The 15,233-nt window shown below is 40.0% G+C and overlaps 1 long non-coding RNA gene across 1 annotated transcript; it reads right to left on the reverse strand.

Annotated features, from left to right (window-relative positions):
• Window positions 1-900: 900 nt before the first annotated feature.
• Window positions 901-11,731, reverse strand: LOC117244482. The gene is made up of 3 exons (XR_004497678.1): window positions 11,058-11,731; window positions 2,529-2,628; window positions 901-2,197 (listed from the first exon to the last, which is right to left on the reverse strand). It is a non-coding gene; the product is annotated as an uncharacterized LOC117244482 (long non-coding RNA).
• Between the last annotated feature and the right edge of the window lie 3,502 nt (window positions 11,732-15,233).

Genomic DNA, 15,233 nt, shown 5'->3' on the forward strand with positions numbered 1-15,233 from the left:
ATCTACGGGTGTAGGGAACTCTGACAACATGGGGGAAATTAACAAAACCAGAAAAAAAACCCCAGAAATACTGTATTAAAAATATTAAGAGGAAAAATATAGCAATTTTATGTTTGCAGGGAACCTGTCTTCTTTGCACTTCCTGGAAGTTTCAGCTTCCAACATCTGTCAAAGAGAACAGAGGCTTTTGTTCTCAGCTTAAAAAAAATCATTGCAGTAAAAGTTAAAATCAGGACCATTGTTCTAATTAACAAATTTTTGTTTTAATTAAAAAGTAGCAGGGGTTTGGAAGAGAAGTGAAAAACTTCATCAGTAAATGCTCACTTAGAGTAGTTTTAGCGTGTTGTGGTAGAAAGAAGCTCAGTTTTGGGTCTCTCCTCTGTGGGAGAGCCTTAGTGCTGCTGATAGAGCCATGAGCTCTGTGGCCTCTGAGCTCTTGTGGCTCAGATTATCTGCAATTATCTGCATTCTGACATTCGTGAAATTAGAATTTTAATTAAAATTAGAACGGATTACTGTTGGGTGGTAAGTACATTGTATGTGGTAGGAAACAATGTTTAATAGTAGCCTTTTTATCATTGAGTTTGGTAATGCACAGCTGGTTTAGAACAAATATTTTGAAGCTTTAAAACCACTGATATTGCTAATAACTTGAGTCTCTCGTTTAAATTCAGCAAGTTTATACTAATTAAAAATGAGCTTAAAATATTTCCACTTTTATTCTAAAAGCTGTATGGCAGATATCTGAAGTATTCCTTATTTACAGTACAGTAATTCTCACTGTCTTCAATTTCTTCAGTTACAAATGCTATCCTTAGGAAATTACTTTTGCTGCAGTAATCCATCATTTACCCCAGTCATTCACAGGGCTAACATAAAAGAAGTCAAACTTAGTTTTCCAGTGTTAGATCACATTTTTATTTTATTAGATGCAGAACTAGTCATTCTGTCACAGACCTTGACACTGCAGAATGTTCCTCCCTCCTTTAGATCTAAGCTTGTCTCTATGAGCTATGTCAGTCCTGATTTTCTGCATTATATTTAGTTATTTAGGACATGATGTTACAGGATTTTTAATTCAACTCAGGCATTTTTCAAGTACCCGCATATTTTTATTCTTTTGCATCACCAGTTCAAGTATTCTTAGCCCTGATCTGGTTTGTCATTTCTGCAGCTTTCAGTATGCTCTTGTCTGACAAGTCTTCTTTAAATATCTGCTGTATCAGCTCCTCTTCTGTCTTAGAGAAGCTCCTTCCCCCCATGTGTCTGTTTTTAGCCTCCAACTTTCATGTAGAGAACTTCACATTTCTCCTGTACAGTGAGCTGAGCTTGATAGGATTATATTTAGCTGTATCAGTAGGATTTTAATCCAATAATCCTGTTGAGAGGGAGTTCTTCCAGCAAGGAGACCCAATGCACCTGTTTCACCTGCCACTTAGCTTGCACACAGTACATTTTCTCAGATCTCTTCGGGTTAGTTTTGGTGTTGTGAAGAAATAGAAAACAGCAATGCATCAACCCTACCATCAAATGGTAAACATGAAAGATGTAAAACATTCACATTGTATGGAATGTCAGTTCTTTCTGCCTGCTGCTGGGAAGTAGTGAATGAACTCCTTCTTTTGCTTTGCTTATATGCATGGCTTCTGTTTTCCCTATTAAAATCTCTATCTCAACCCACAAGTTTTCTCATTGTCACCTTTTGGATTCTCTCCCCATCCCACAGAGGGGCTGTGGGGGGTGTGAGTGAGCAGTTGCACGGGGCCAAGATGCTGGCTGGGGAAAACCCATTGGTACAATTCCTCTATCACATGCCAATTTTTTAGGAAGAAAGGAAGACATTAAAATCAGGATGTTCCAGGTTGAACCTTCTTTTCCAGAGTTTCTTGCTGACATGTTGTGTTTTCCTCGGTTACAGAATGGAATAAATATATTTAAAGTCATAAACCTGTCTCTCAAAAGGACAGAGCCTACTTGTGGGGGGAGAAAGGAACCTCCATAGCTGTGAGGCTTCTTTCTGATCCCTTGTCAAGTCAGTGGGCAACATCTGCTGGCCCTTTCATTATACATTTTTTACCTAGGCTCTCTTCTCAGTTTCCTTTTGTGAGTCTTCTTGTTCCCTGGGATGATTCTTGCACCCTTAATTTTTTTCTTTCAATGACTGTCTTCTATATTGGATGCAATACCATTGCATAGCCTAAATTTGGAAAAAATAAGTTGATATAATTCAGAGTGAGTCCAGGCCCTCCCTTTTCTCAGACCTATTTTGGATTGCTGGCTATGCAAGCCCATTCAGCTGGACCATGACATGTAACAATGTTGTCCCCCTGTGACTAGCTGTTGAGATGGATGCTTCAGTTAGAGCAACAATTGCAACTGGTCCTTAGCAGATGCTGTCTTGCTGTAAGCCTCCCTCCTGACCCTTGACTGCCAGCTTGATTCACACCCTTAATGTATGTAGGTTTTATGTCTTTCTATTGTATATCTTTAAAGCATAATTCACAAAACATTCTATTTCCAGGCCTTACCTTAAGCAGTGTTGATCATATCTAAGTTCCTTCATATTTTTTTTTGGCAGATAGCTATGTTCAGTTAGCTTGTAAATGCTTGGTCTCCAGCACATCATTTCTGAAAACAAAACATACATTCACTGTTCAGGGCAGTTATATAGTCAATGCTTGGGGGATTTTGTCAAAGAAAGTGTACTGTCCCATTTGATTTCCTCTCACAGACAAACATTCATTAATTCAGTGTCAAGCACAGACATCTCTCAGAGCCTTGTTTGGATTTTTATTTAGCAGTAGGGCAATTGAATCAAGACTCCATCCACCTCTGCAAATGTGTGTTGTGATTACATGGTCTCCAGTCTGTCAGAAGCTTATGAGACATTTTCTAATCAGGGAAAGGCAACTCAAGCAATTTTCTCTCTTTCAGCTCTTGTACCACACAGCTCCTGTGTTATCTGACACTTCGTTTATATTGTAAGAAAGCCTGATGCAGAGAAAACTACGTAAAAGTAACACACCCCATGTGTTTTTAGGTCCTTTCCATGTCATGCCATTCTCTTTTGCATTCTTCATCGTGTTTTTCTTATCTCCTTAATATAAAAGGCCAGTGTCTCACATCTGGTCCTTGACAGGCTGATCTTGACATGCTGAGAGCTCTGTTTATAGATGTAAACATCACAAATGAAATATGATGTATATGCTCACCATTGCCCCAGCTACAGGAAACTTCTTGTCACTCCTCTCTGCTCGTAGTCTTGCTGTCTGCAAATCTAGTTGGAAGTTGCCTAGATAGCTCTGCATTTCTGTCTTATGAAATATCTGAGCTGTCTTTTCCTCTTAGGTTTTATTTCTGTGTGTACAGCTGTCATGAAACTTGTCCATGAGCAACAGCCTGAGTCCTGAGCCCTTTATTTATTTGCAGAAAAGAATATACATTATCACAGATGAGGGAAATTCTAGAGGCCTGTGAAATGGAAATTACAGTGGCCATCTTTGGAAGGGCGGAAGGGGAGAAGAAAGCAACCAAGGAAAATACACTTAACCCCTTTTACCTTCCTAGAAATAGCCCAGCATAAGTTATGTATGTGTAACCCCTAGAAGATAACAAGGCAATGAGCAACAGCTGGCATTAATAAATCAGAGCAAAGCATGTAGAATTGCTCTCCTTTTCTCTACCCAAGGAATTTTTCTGAATGTGACAAAGTCAATGTGATATATTTTAAATTTGGTAATACCTTAGTAAGTACAAAGTTACAGTCTACATACAACATCTGTAAAGTGGGAATATGATATATATTGAATTTTATTTTTCTGGATTGAAAAAAGGAAAAGATGACAGTGGCTCCTGTGGGTTTTAGACAATGGTTAAAGGTAATAGAATAGTATCCTTAATTCAATGTGCTTTACTGAAATAAATGTGAAAGTTCATGAAGTCAAGCCAGTCTACAGCATTTATTTGCTGAAGGAAAGCATTCACACAGCAAAAGTTTTCTTCAGTAACCATGAACACATATGAGTGAAAAAATACACATTGCAATTGGACACTTTATTACATTATTCTCCAGTGTGCATTTCTAACCTGTGCACCGTGGTACTTTTATACTTTTATACTAGAAAGGAATCTACCTCTTCCTTATAAGCTTCACCAGAGGGAATGGGTGTGGATCCAAGCTTATTGCATCCTGAAAGCTGAAAAACATTGTTTCAAAGTCTGATTTTTTCATGAAAGTTTTAACTTAGCAAATAACTCTATTAAACAATTCTTCTCAAAATCAAAAATGGCTGAGTCCTAGATGATTACTTCTAATAAATTGTAGTGATTCTGAATTCAATCCTGCCTCCATGGCTAGGGTCCTGTAAAGTCAATGGGGTGATCAACATAGTATAACTGTGAATATGACTAAAACCACCTGCTCCTTCCCCAGCACACCTCAGAAAAGCACTGCTTCTTGGGAGAACGTGTTCTGAACTGCTGTACATCATACAAATGATACAACTGTGAAGTCTAGAATAGAAAAACAGACAGCAGAGGGAGGCATATGAATAGGAACAGGAGAAAAAATGAGGACTTGGGACCTGAAAGCAGATGGGATGAAAAGTGAGAGCACGTGGTGCAGAGGGACAGTGAAGGGCAGGGCTGCACAAGTGGGAAATGGGAGGGTAACTGCTGGTAGGTACCCAGCCTGTGAGCCTCTGAAAAACCAGCCCATTGCTGGGATTAATAAAAATGTCAGGGGAGGCAAGCTTGAATTTCCTGGAATTGCAAAGAGGAGATTGTTTATTTGTTTATTTTCTCTTTGTCCTGTTTCAGGTGAAACACTCTCAACTCAGTGAATTTTTACTTTATTTACTTCCAGGTAGCAGCAGCTACTGATCACTGATTCAGGTATTGGACAGAAAAAAGAGAGAACATAATTAAACATTTTAAGAGATACATTTCATTCCTCATGCTCTGCTTTGGCCAAACATCTCTCCTGCCTCCATGGTAGTCTCCTGTTTGACTGCAGGCCATGCATTTTCACCCCAGGGGGAGGTAGTGTTTGTGTCATGCCTGCTCTCTGCCACTCTCCTGTCTGCAGCCCCTTCCCTTCCCACTCCTTCCCTTCAGGCCTCTCTGGGGCTGCATATCCCCAACATTTCACATGACATCCCCAGCTGTAACAGAGGTCTTAAACACCTTTTCTTGCTGGTAAATCCATGGTTTTCTCTGGTACTGCAAAAATGGCTAGGCAGGCCATAGAATTGTTAATAGCACTATTCATATACATGCAAAAAAATTCTAGAAAGAGAATGTTTCTTTTAAACAATTTTAAACAGAAAAATTCTAAAATGCTACTGAATTAATTCAAACCAAATCTAGATCTAGTTTTGCCCCTAAATACCCTCCCCTGTCTTCCATCAGATACAATTTTTGTGTCTCCTAAAAGCAGCCATTAGCCTATTGATGATAGGGAGAGACTGCCTCTTACTAAATTTACTTGCAATGTGGTCCTGTGTGGTGAAAACCAAAAACAAGGCAAAATACTTCCAGGTACCTGCTAGTGCAAACACTTGTGAACAATAATGTAATCAAGTGGTAGCTAAGTTATTTTTGTCCCCAGAAGTCTAAGCTTTTTCTTGAAAATGAGAGAAAGTTCTCACATATGCAGTTTTTTCTCTCTCTGTAAATCATGTACTGTTGCAAACATTAGTTGTGATACCAGCCTGTGAGGATGGTGATGGGTTGCGAAAATGCCTTACCCTCTTAAGCAATCTTAACCTAAGGCATCAGAGGCACAAAGATTTTTTCCTTCTGTTTCTGTATTTGCAGAGACCTTAGGTGAAGGGCAGTCTCAGAAACATTTTTCCCAAAAGTATATTCTTAGGGTGTTATTCAGGGTTTGGTGTGGGGTATTTTCCCCCTTGCTAAGTTGGTAACTTGATGTCACAATGCCTTAATGCCCCAGTGTTTGTATTTTCTCTTCTGCTCAATATCAGGACTGTCCCAGCTTGCTCAGAATTTTTCAAGAGAATTTGTCTGCACTAATGAAGATATGCTTTACCTCTGGGCCTTCCCTTTGTGTTTGAATTATGGGACAAATTGTCTGTCTGATAAATTTCTGCATTTGTTCCAGTGTTTTCCAGCCTGTAGTTTTCGAAAGCTGTAGGGATACACTCCAATAGTCCTCTCTCTGGTTCAGGTCCCAAACGTGGTATTGCTTATCCAGATCCATGAGCCAGGGGCTGAGGGATGACAAAAATATGTCAAACTTTCCATCCTGAAGTGCTAAAATAGGAGCCCTGTCAAACTTCTGATTAAATTCCATGGGGCCAGGATTTTACCCTTATCTGAAAGGTATGGTATGGAGGCATGACTCCTTCATGATCAGTGTCTGGTTAAGTAGATAGACCTGACCCTGAATTCCAAGTCTAAACAACTAAGTCAAATATTTTGGTACAGTGTGAATTTTGTCTGAATGGCTACAATTTGGACCCATCTCTACTGTGCATAGAAAAAACAGTTTTGAAACACATGCCTCGTATATCCCAAAACATGGGCTGTCAGCCTTTCAAAAACAATATATATTATATTTCATTGTAGAGTACATTTGCATGTGAATAACAATGTAATAATACAGAAATATTTTCACAGTATCTCCAAGAGCTAAGTAAAGCATCCTCTTTTTTTCACAGATTGTGATATCTAAATAGAAAATAAAAAGATTTGACCCAGGTTCCAAGAATAAGCATGTCAGGATTTATGGCTGTTTCTCAAACAGAGGAAAGCTTTACCCTGAAAAGGTTGTTATGTCTGTGGGTGATGCCCTGGGGTACCTTCAGCAGGAGCTTCCTGCCTCAGCAAGGCTGAGGTAAACTACTCTTCCCTGGGAGCTCGAAATCTTCATTACATCTGATCTTAGTACACTTCCACTGTAGCTCCCAGCTGCCTGTGCACTGAAGGCTGTTCTTGCTGCTGTCAAGCCCAAATATAATGAATGGACTGTAGGATCAGTGTATGAAGCTGCAGATGGCTCCTAGAAGCACTCTCACTTATCCTCTGTGCCCGACAATGCATAAATCACTAGCACCATCTGCCTGCTATTTCTTTCAGCGCCTTGGGCATTTTAACTCATTAGGAGATGGCAGGGAAATTCATCTCAGACAACAAGGAGTTTGCCAAAAAACACAAGACTTTCAAGTCGCAGGAAGACCAATGCCTCATCATTTTGCTAGCATGCTGTTGCAGGAAGAAATGCCTGCTTCATTTTGTACTTCTATTGAGGTAGAAAATTAGCTATTCCAAAGCCAGGGTGTCAGGCAGGAAATCCTCATTCCCTGTTTTTCTGTGTTTCACAGTGAGAGAGAGTGATGATGGGTTCATATCCTGGCAAATCTCACCATCATTCTGTTTCCCCTGGAGTCACTTGCAGTCACCCCTGTGCTTGCCTGCTTACTATAAATAACAGTCAGAAAAGAAGAATTCACAGCTTCTTAGTCTGTTGCTGGCAATAGGAAGCTATTTTCAAATTCTTGTTAAGTATTTTGGGCTTGGATTTCTACAATCATGTCTGTAATAAATCACATTAAAGGTAGATTACTTGTGCTATAAGTTGAGTTTTGTTCAAGGAAGTTTTTACTTGAGAGGGTGAATGAGGGAGCAAGACACCAGCTGAGGGGAGTATTCAAAATTGTTTCAGCTACAGAGAGCAAGCAATGTGGGAGGATGCAGTCTGAGAGAGAAAAGGCTATAGGGAAAAAATACGGTGAGTAGAAACCCTTGGGGTTTGTGGGGAAAGGAACTCAAGGGTGAGAGGAAGACATCTGTAGCTGGAGCATGACTAAACTGAGTGGCTGTGGGAGACAGGGACTCCAAACTGGCAAATTTGTAAGAGTGGGCTCAGGTGAGAATTCTCATTTCTACTGGTGGGTACAGGTTTTTTTATCTAATTAAAATATTCACAAATTTTTCATGATGGTGACCTTCTTAACACAATTTGGACACAGAATGAACGTTTTCAGTGTCTGAATGTTCTACTAGCATCTGTTACCTTTAAAATTGCACCTGTTTTGATCTCTGAAGGCACCTTTTGTTTACTTACTGCTTATCCCCAGTGGAGGTCCATTCCCTGTGCTGTGTACAGGCAGCACTCCTGATTACTGGGTAAGGGCTGCATGTGGCCAGGCACCAAAACAAGCCAGCAAAGGCATTCTTCTCTTGCTCATTTCCTGACTCTGCAATTCTCAAAAACCCAGTTTTTGGGGATGTGTGGCCCTGCATGCATAAACCTGAGTGGTGTTCGTGTTCATAGGTGTCTAAGGAGAAAGAGTGATCAAAGAGCTATAAAACAAGGATGTGCTTAGTCATTTCTCTCATAGGCTTATGACAGAGAATGCATTTTTCTCTGGCCTTGGTTTCCAGAATGATGGAAATATTAGCAATGGATTCCTCAAAAGGGATTTTTGCTGTTTTGAGCACTACCCAGTAAGATATTTCAAGTCTTGTCCATATACAGAATTCAATGACATTTTTAGAAATTGTTTAATATTTAATTGTTTTAATGTTGATTTTTATCAAGTTGATGATCCAAACAAATAGCTTATAAAATCTGTGTGGGTGTCTATATAGGGGTGTTACATCAGAAAGACCAGTTTAAGTTATAATTTACCATAATTTAATAATAATATAGGTGTGTCTGCAAGCAAGGTTCTAGTGCAGATTTTCTGTTCTCACTTAAAATTCATAAGAATTAACTGTTCTGCTTCTCCAGGGATTTTTTTTATTTTTACATCCTTCCTGCATTTTCTTGCATATATGCATTTTAAATTATTTACAGTATTTCTTTCTGATACTCCCTGAGAAAACCTACAATGTTCTTGTTTAGAGTACCTTAGGCACACCAAGGGACTTATTCAGGTGCGAGCTATTTTTCTTTTTTTTTTTTTTTTTTTTTTTTTTTTTTTTCAATTCTGTATGTGGCTTTAGATCAGAAGAATCTATTCCTTTTAAAATGTAAAGCATCAAGAGCATTATATTCTTACCTACTTTTACAATGAAAAGAAATTCTAATCTGCAGCATTATCTTATAAAAAGGAAAATATCCTGCCTAACACCCAATGCATTTTAGTCCAGCAGAAATTTTATGGTAACTGTTGGGTTGCTGCAAGTGCACAGAATAGAAATCAGTGGAGACACATCTTGCGACCACCACTCCAGGCTGTAACTTTGTAATTAAGTCTCCCAGAGGCAGTGGGCTTGATGGATTTTCACCTTTTCAAATAAAGGATTTTGGACTGTTAGACTGTCACTCTATTGGGAACGGTGAGAAGAACAAGACTCTCTTGTGAATTGAAGAGGAGAGTTCTTCCTCTCTCTCTCTTCTTAAGGTTTATTACCTCTGATCTTTTTTATAGACCGATACGTGTAAGTACAGAAAAGTAAAACTCTTATTGGTTAGTAAACTAACACATCACCATCATTGGTCAGTGGGGTACACCACCCCTCCACTTTCTCTTGCAAGAAAACAAGAAACAGACAAACAGCACCTGCAAGGCTGTTTTCTGTCTCTGAGGATTGTTTTAATTCCTCCCCATGATTTCCCAGGCCACTTTCTCAGGCAAGACTGAGAAAGTTATGCAGCCTGCTATTTCACAGGCACTGTGCTCCCTGCTTCATAGTTAGCATCTATATTAGACAAATGTCCTTTTACACGATTCTGTTTTATTATTCTAGGTATAAGATGCACAGAATGCAGAGTGAAACCTACTATTTTCATTTATGTATTTGAGGAGAGAAATAACATATGAGATCAAAGATACTTTAGGTACCTTCCTGGGTTTTCATGTGCTCCCTTTTGTTTTACTGTTTCATAATGCAGACAGATATATATTAGGTTATAAATCATTCTGCTTCTTCTGAAGATATTACTGCAGATGACTAAAGCAGAATAACTGTGTTCAAAATAGGGGTCACATTGCTATTGGTTTTCCTGCTTTACATATGGTAGAAAGAATAAAATAGGTTTTTTTAAACTTGTGACTTGCAGTGTTACGGCAGAGTTCGACTCCTAGATTGTATATCATTATAAATACTGTTTAAAAACTGTCAGTCTAGATGGGTACATGTTGGACATTGGGGTTACATTTGGGGCTTAAATAGTGAAACTGAGGAAGAATACAGGGAAAAACTTCTCTGTCTGCCTAGCTTCCTGCAGGTTTTCTGTTATGCTCTATCACAGCACAAGAGCTCGAGTTACCTGCAAGAGAAATAGTAGTATTTACATGGCTAAAAGGTAGGTAGAGTTGCAGTAAGCATCTGTGACACAGCCAAGCTCTGTGTGACCCCAGCAGACCCATCCAAGAATGCATCCCTGGTGTCTTTGCTCCTGGGCTTGCTGCAGGAGTCAGGGTGGTGCTGCAGGAGAGGCAGCATAGGAGAGGGCCGTAAGTGTTGCTCTGACTCCAACCAGTGCATCCATCAGAGCCTTGGCAGACGGAGCCAGGACGCAAGATCAAGGGCATGAATGTGTGCTTGCTTGTAAGAGCTTAACACAGGGCACAAACACCACGTGGCAGGGATGGCAAATATCCCTTCTGTCTTGTTTAATCAGGGTCTGCCATTGGATGCACCCACACAGACAGGAATGTCACCGAATGTGTTCATCCTTCAGACAACTTGAACTGTGTTGAAATAGACACCAGGTTGGCAAGATGGACAAAGAGAAACTGTTACCATGCTTTAAATATGTAATAGGCACATATTCTGTACGGGTTTGGGGTCTTGAAAAAGGCTGGTTGTGAAAAGGGTCCCAAAGAAATAGATTCCTGGGGAGATATCTTGTCCCCCACAACAGAGCCAGCCAATGCTAGTCTTGCACAACATTCCTTTTGCTGCAAGGGACAGGTAGTGCATGGGTCAGTGCTGCCTTTACTGTGTACTTTAAGGAAAAATGGAGCCGAACCTCACAGCAATTAATGGAGTTCAGGGGCTTCTTGTTTTCAGTCTCAGATGGTCTCTAAAGTGTGAAGAGGCATCTGCTGTGACAAGTACTTTCTTCAAGTGGTTCCACCTACCTGCAATACTGAAGAGCTGACAAAAGCCATTTCTGTTCCCAGACAAAGGCACTGGTAGAACTGCTGGTCGTGCTCCCTAGGAATAAACTAGTGGGAAATTGCAAAGTGATAAGTAATGAGCTGGACTGGATTGGAGAGCTACTATTGAGTTAATTTGCCTTTATTCTATTCTAGTCAGCATGAAAACCCTGCTTTTCAGAAATGTACTAGATCAAATCACCTTATACCTCAAGAAGTAATAGAAGATGCTGAAGTAAGCTTTTTTCTCTGCATGTAGCTTCTAATTAGTACAAATTATGCTAGACTATGTTTGTCTCACTGAAACAGAAGTGGGAATTAAAAACCAAAGTTAATGCCCAAGATATTAACATGTGTATGCACACAAATTACACAAATTTTCGTGCATGCAGGATAATTAAACCGTCTTAAATTTTAAAATAAAAAATAAAAAATACTGAAACAACAATGGGCCAAGAGAGCATGAGATGCAGGAAGAGATGCAGCTGCAGGAACCAGAACGGATTTTCTTCTCTCCAGCAGATGGCAGAATTTTCTCAGCTACAAACAGGCAAAAGCAAGTTGAATCACCCGAAAACTGATCTCTAACGAAGCAGCATCCAGCCTTCTTTGACTTGCAGAACCCTGAAAAAACTGGTGGAGCTCTGAGTTCAATAGCTAACAAAATAAATAATCATTTCTGATAGAAGAGATGTGGAAGTCAGCTGTCAGCACAGCTAGCAGCAGTAGTCCACGTAGCTCAGATTTACTCTACAGCTGAATACCTTGATCACAATACATATGAAAGCCCACAGGGTTTTTCCAAATAGCTTTGACATGCAGTTGAGGAAGTTCAGACAAGCAAATGTGCCGAGCAGAAGAAGGATAGTGGAAGGATATTCCAGCTTTTATGACAGCTCTCAACATCTATTTTCAGCCACTGATTAAGGTAGGATACTGGGCTAGATAGATTTTTGATATGGCATCATATGGCTACTCCTATGATACTTCTCTATGTTACTTACTCTAATAAATTCTTTAAATAATGTGAGAAAATAATATTTTGCTACTGATGTTTTTTAAGTTCTTATTCACCATTATGTGGTAAAGCAGCTGCTGGGTAAGGCACCAGGATTTAAACTCCAGGCATAATAGCTTATAAGACATAATACCTTATTCTCTGTACATCATCTTTTGGCAAAGTCAGTCAGCAGTGAGTTTTTCAGGTTTCTATCTGAAAATTTGGTGTAATGCCCTCAAGAGATAAGGTTTTAATTATTTTTGATGAATTTTTCTTTATTAGGTGCTCAGATACAAGAGAGAAGAGTTAGAATGATGGCTAGGAAGATAGACTGTTAGCATGAACTCTTGCTCTAAATACATCCCTTTAGTTAAACTTTGAAATAGCTCCTGAGATCTCATCTTCTAGGAAACACTGCATTTTAGGTTTTTAATGATAACAATTCATTCTTATTTTGTTGTTGAAATTGTTGTTTGAGGGTTTTGAAACCTCTTTTATTTAGCAGCTGGAGCAGGAAGGCTTTACTTCCACTGGGAAAAGCAGCTAGTTATCAGGTACTCATTCAGCTAGTGCCAAAATTGCCTTTTATTGTGTTGCTAGATTTTTTTTATGATAAATAAATAGAATGTTTTTCAGCTATGGAAATATGTGGTCAAATAATATTTTTTTTTCAGAGTCCAATCTGGCACATCTCTCATCTGATGTCTTGTTCTTCAAGTCAACCCATTAGAACTGGTGGGCAGAATGCTGTTCCCTGCTCTGCTACCAGATTCTGCCTTCCTCAGATTAGAGCCCAGCTGTGAAACCCTACAGTGAAAGTTAATTCTCCTGCCTGTGCTCTCTTAATACAAGCAGAATTTTAAATAGATGAGGATTCAAGAACTTTTTCCCCTCTCTTTGAGAAGGTAGAAGGAGAGGATTGAATGCAGTGTGGCTCTGTATTAATTCATACATTCTATTCAAAATCAAGGTCAATGGAGCAGCCAGAATGTCACTTAAAAATCAGCTGTCATATATTCTTTGTTCTTCTAATCAGCCACATTAAATAAGAGTAAGGAGGTACAAATTCATGTCTCCAGATGTGTGGGTTTTATTTAGACTATTTGGCTTCTGAGTTAGCCTTACTGTGTACCTTTTGTGAAGGTTTAGAATTTGTGGAATTTAGCAGAATTCAAGGTTTGTCATAATACTTTTATTAGCAGCAACCTCTGAATAGATATTCAACCATCTGTCACAGGCATTGTTTACAAGGTAGCCAAATCACTCCTTCAGCTCTAGGATGGTGAGAGACCCTGAATAATTGTGCTGCAGCTTTTACTGTGTTCATTCCCAGCCATCTGCAGTCCCTGGAGCATCATGGATGTCCCTGGAGCTTTTAAACCTATTTTCCATCTGTTGCCTTCCCACCTATCAGCAGTACTAATATGCCCCAGAAGATTTTGCTGCTCTCACTGACAGTGAGAGCAACATTTGGAGCCTTCTGTTGTATGCTGGTGCTGCTGGGATCTGGCAGGCAAGCATCAGGAATTTACAGCTTCAGAGCCCTGCAGATTAGGGTTAGACTCAGAATTAGACGGTGGTCAAAGCCATGTACTAGTCCTGGGAATTGAGAAGCTCACCTACAACCTAAAGAGTGCTACTGGGACCTGACACTTGAATGCTCAGAGCTGTTAATATGATTCCTCTCACCATGGGTAGCCAGGCAGAGGGCAGAGCCTGGATTCCATTTTGCTGTACTTGCTGGTCAGACCAGCTGAGCAGCAAATCAAAAGCAATTTACTGCCCTGAGATCTGGGAATAAGGTGAAGGAGGAAGGGTGGAGGTGAATTTGATGCATCTTCTGGGCATAACTACCTGCAAGATGGCCAGATATCCCCTCAGTTGCTCAGACCTAAAGCCATGGGCACAGCTGACCTCTTTGCACAGTGCAGAGGGAGTGGAGAATGGAGGCAGATAGTTCTTGTGCTCTGGGGGATGGGATATTACTGGAGATGGGAAGAAGCTCTCAGAGCTAGTAGAGGGAGTGATTTGGGAATAATATGCAAAAAAAAAAAAAAAAAGAAATAATATCTATCTATTTAATGATCTTATCTCAGGGCTGGGACAGAGCCCTAGAATTTATTACTCTTTCAGCTGTGCGTGCATTTTGGTAGTTCATGGTTTCCACATAGACTTTTCCTTCCCTTGCTGCTTTACCTTGTTAAGTTCTATATCAGCCACATGGGAGAAAGACTGGAGAATGTCTCCATACTTCCTTCTCACACCAGGCTCCCTGCCACAGGTACATTCACATATCCATGTTTCATAGAGAAACTATTTCACAGAAAGCAGTATTGGAGTACTCATTCTTACTTTTCCCTAGCTACTATGGTGCCTCAATAAACAGCCAAACCATTATTTCCTAATGCTACTTTTATCTGTAAATGACTGCAGGAATTGGGATATTATATGATTGTGTTAAAATTATGGGATGGCATTAGGAACCATATCTCTGAAACAGAAAGATTCTTTATGAGCAAGTCAGAGTACCTGAGTAAGTCTAATAGGAAGTCTCCTAGTCTTATTGGAAGGCAAGATATATAAATGGATAGGGAGACACCAATCCACAGCTCCAGAAGCTAAAAAGGTGAAAAAGAAAGAGCAGACTAAAGCAGAACAAAACTCTTAAGAGAGCAGAACTGAAAGTGGTTTGCTAGGGAGGTATTGTGACACTTGTGCTGTAGCGATGCAGCAGTGAATATTGGCAACATAATTTGATTCACTGTCATGTTGGGTAATAATCTGACCCTTCATGGTGACCTTCAGAGCCTCTTTTGGATAATGTGAACATCCAGGTTAAGGAGGGGTTATGACCAGCCCCTGAAGGTGAGGGTAACTCAGGTTCTTGTTGATAGATCCTGTTTCCCCTTGGCCTGGGGTGGGAGCAGGGGGGGATTGCAAACCTGCATTCTGCAGCCTCTGCAAGTGGCTGATTACTTTGAGTCATTAATCACTAACATTGCAGACTCTCACAGGAGGTACTTCACTGGAAGGAACCCTTTCATTCAGCTGAATTTAAGAGGAGCAGCCATGCAGGCTCTTCTGCTGCCACCTTGCTGGTCACACGGCAGTTTCCCCATCCTGGAAGCTTCACTTGACTCCCTGGAATGAGTCAGTGC

This window comes from Parus major, chromosome 1A, assembly GCF_001522545.3.
Source record: "Parus major isolate Abel chromosome 1A, Parus_major1.1, whole genome shotgun sequence".
Classification (NCBI taxonomy): domain Eukaryota; kingdom Metazoa; phylum Chordata; class Aves; order Passeriformes; family Paridae; genus Parus; species Parus major.